General features: G+C 36.6%; 2 pseudogenes; both read left to right on the forward strand.

Moving 5' to 3' along the window:
- Positions 1 to 1,397: 1,397 nt before the first annotated feature.
- LOC112472015 lies at positions 1,398 to 1,516 on the forward strand (annotated as a pseudogene).
- Positions 1,517 to 2,037: 521 nt separating this feature from the next.
- On the forward strand, positions 2,038 to 2,156 carry LOC112472049 (annotated as a pseudogene).
- Positions 2,157 to 4,016: the final 1,860 nt, after the last annotated feature.

Genomic DNA, 4,016 nt, shown 5'->3' on the forward strand with positions numbered 1-4,016 from the left:
TACCTGCATAGCCCCCCGCTACTCCCTTCATTCAGTTTCCTGCTCCAAGGGTACCTCCCCAGAGAGGCTGCATCAGTCAGGGTTTGCCAGAGAAGCAACAGGATATGTGTGCGAATGTGTATATGTGTATGTGTGTGCATGTCTATGTGTATGGTGTGTGTGTTTGTGCATGTGTGTGGGTGTGTGTATGTGCTTGTATGTGTGTATGTGTTTGTGTGGAGAGATCTATATATATCTATATATATCTATCTATATCTATATCTATCTATCTATCTATCTATCTATCTATCTATCTATATATATATATATCTATGTCTACCTGATGGATTAACACTTTTATCATTATATAAAGCATCCCTATTTATCTCTTGTAACATTTTTAAAGTCTGCTTTGTCATTTTGTCTGATACTAGTGTAGCCACTCCGGATCTCTTATAATTGCTGTTTGCGTGGTATGTCTTTTTCTATCCTTTTACTTTCAATCTGTTTGTATCTTTGAACCTAAAGTGTGACTCCTATAGAGAGCATATAGTTGGATATATTTTTTTTCAACCAAGTGTGACAGTCTTTGACTTTTCATTGGGTGGCTTAATCGATTCACATTTAAGATGAGATGGTTGGATCTATGTCTGCCGTTTGCTTTTTGTTATCTATGTCTCGTGCCTTTTTTGTTCCTCCTCCGATCTTTCCTTTTCGCCTTTGCATTCAATGAATATTTTCTAGTGTAACATTGAATTCTTTTAGTGATTTTTAGAATATATTTTTAAGTTATTTTCTTTGTGGTTCCTCTAGGGAGGGATGAGAAATGCTGGCGGCCTGCCTTTCTCAATGAGATATGGTCAACCTTCACTGGGAGCTGAAGGGAGAGGGGGCCACATATTCTTGGCCAGATCTTCTCAGAGTGGAGCTTCCACCTAAGGGGGCGGAGGCGGGAGTGGACCAAGGCTCAGATGCCACAGAGGCTCACTGGTTTGAGTTTTCATATATTTTCTTGAATAAATGTTTCTTCATTTGCTGTATGCCATTAGGACAATTTCTAGAGACTTTAAATGGTAGGTTTTTAAAAATAGTTTTCACTGGTTACATGGTTATTTTGCTAGGGAAAGGGTCCAGTGAGCGCCTCATGCCGCCATCCCCCCCACACATTTAAATTTGAGAAGAACCATTATCTTTCAGAGTCTCCAAAGCATCTAGCAAGATATGTACATCATAACTGCTAAATAGGTATTGATGGATGAGTAAGTGAATAAAAATGCTGGATTAGAATTTGATTTGTGAAAGGTTGAGAGTCATTTATAATTTGTGTTTGTGTATGTGTGTTTGTGTATGTATTTGGTAGAAAGAGAATTGAGAGAGAAAAATTACTGCATTATAAGCTGTTAAGAATTAATATTTGAGTCTATAGCCATGCCACCCTGAACAAGCCTGATCCCATCTGATCCGGGAAGCTAAGCAGGGTTGGGCCTGGCTAGTACTGGATGGGAGACCACCAAGGAAAGACCAGGTGCTGTAGGCATAAAAAACAAAAAATAAGAGATTGTAAACTGACAAGGTCCTTACAATCTGTGAGGTCAACCAAGGGTTACCTCGCCTAAAAAAAGAAAAAAAGAATTGATATTTGAGTGCCTGCTATATGCCAATGATAGTCATCATCATTTAGCCTTTGCTAGCCTTGAGGAGTCAACTTTTTGTACTATTTTACACTAACATGTTAGTGATCTATAATTCTGTCACTAAGATGCTCTTCCTGAGGAAAGAACTCTTGACTCGTAGTAAAGAATGAAAGACTCATACCATTTCAGATGAAATGGCAGACTAGATATCCTAAAAATCATGAACGGGTAAGAAAGTAAGGTATTTCCTCTGAATCAGAATAAAAGGACACTGATAAGCAAATAATAGGTAAGTACATGTTTCTATTTATTGTAAATTTCCAGATAATAGATTAATAAGGAATAATAAAATTAGAATATCACCTTTCTTGCAACCCTTAATGAATTAATTCAGTAATTGATTGGCTATTAACATTATAGAGAGTACTACGACCACGCCGCCCCGAACACGTCTGATCTCGGCTGATCTCGGAAGCTATGCAGGGTCAGGCCCGGTTAGTACTTGGATGGGAGACCATCTAGGAATACCAGGTGCTGTAGGCTTTAAAATAAATTAACAAACATTACCGAGAGAGACACCTAGACATCATGTGACCTGATGGAAGAACATACCACTACTTATGAAGGTATCTTGCCCTCCCCTAAATCTAACCCAATCAAGTCTTTATTGATCCAACTATCAAATTGCAGGAAATGTACGGGATAAAGGAACATATTAAATGACACCATAGGGACACAATGAGCCAAATTCATGACAAATTACTGAGTTTCTTTTTCAACAAATAAATTGTGAAGGAAAAAAAAAGAAGTAACACCTAGAGATTACAAATGCCTGAAACATATCACCCAGTTGTAATATATAGATCTTATTTGGATCCTGATTCAAACAAACTTTAAAAATATGATATTTATAAGACAATTGGAAATTTAAACACTTGCTGGGTATTTGATATTAAAGAATTATTCTTTTTTTTAAGGTGTGCTCATAGCATTATGATTTTGAAAGGATTCCCTTTAGAGCTACTGATATCTTTATGGGTAGAACGTTATAATGTCTGCTGTTTGCTTTATAATAGTATGACTGGAGGTGAGTAGATGGAGGTATAACTGAAACAATATTGTCTATAAGTTGATCATTGTTGAAGCTGGGGTAATAGGAACATGGGAATTTATTATACAATTCTGTCTCTTTGTGGACATTTAAAGTTTTTCCTTGGAAAATAAAGTAGATCTGGGTCCATACTTCCTCTGGGTGCCTTGCAGAGGTTAATGAGAGTCCATTTCATACAAATACACTCTGATCCCAGGCATTATTAAACTTCCACTGAGGATGTTTCAACAAATAAACAATAAATGTGTAGGGTAGGAAGTCAGCATGAATGGCAAAACAACAAAAGTAGACCCACAGAGACATTAGATACTGGTATAATCAGCTATTGAATATAAAATAAGTATGTTTACTATAAACATATCAAAGAAGTTATTAAAAGTGTGAGTAAGGAGAAGATGCTATCGCATAGGAAAAAATGGACATCGATTTCCTTCATCCTCCCATTTGCCTGCCTGCTTCAGCTTCCACCCTAGAACTTGTACCATAATTGATATGATCATGTTGAACTTGTTTTATTTTTATTGTTCTATTTGGATTTCTTTTTGAAAGCATCTTTAACTCTCGGCCATTCACTAAAATTACGTAAGTATAGTGATGTTTATTCATAATTTTAAGTCTCTTAAAAGGATAAAGGATGCGACGTGACACCTGGTAGAAGTGAGCTTTGAAATGCTATCCTCTCTACAGAAGCTTTTATGTTTCTGTTTCATGTTTCGATTTTCAGAATTAAAATATTTGGCTTAGCAGCTTGGATTTCTTAAAATGACTTCTATTTTTAAAAACAAATATTAAATTTGCCAGATCTTCTTTCTAGGCCAGTCATTGACTTTATTCCCTTAGGTGTCATGTGTAGGAAATTTAGGTAATATGGGGTAAACTCTAGCACATCTGGGAGCATCATGAAAATAGGAGGTGTTGAAAATATGTGAAGGGAAATCAAGGCCAAGAATTGCTGTGAAAGTTAAAGATAAATAAAGGCCAGTATCAAAAATAAGAAAAATAAGAAAGAAATAAGAGATTCAATGATCATATTCATAAAGAGTTATGAAAAAAATGTTTTCGTTTAGAGATTATTTCATTTCTGGGAAAATGGTTCAGAGCTTCTCTCTCTTAGATTATCATGCAGTAAAACTGACTTTTGGGAAAATGTACAGCTCAATGCATTTTAGTACATGTATAGTTTCATAGAACCAGGACATGAGCAGGATCCAAAAGAGTGCCAACACCCCCACTCTCCCGTGCTGCCCCTCCATAGTCACACCCTCTCTCCACCCCCACCTCTTGGCAGCCAC

This window comes from Pteropus alecto, unplaced genomic scaffold, assembly GCF_000325575.1.
Source record: "Pteropus alecto unplaced genomic scaffold, ASM32557v1 scaffold78, whole genome shotgun sequence".
NCBI lineage: Eukaryota > Metazoa > Chordata > Mammalia > Chiroptera > Pteropodidae > Pteropus > Pteropus alecto.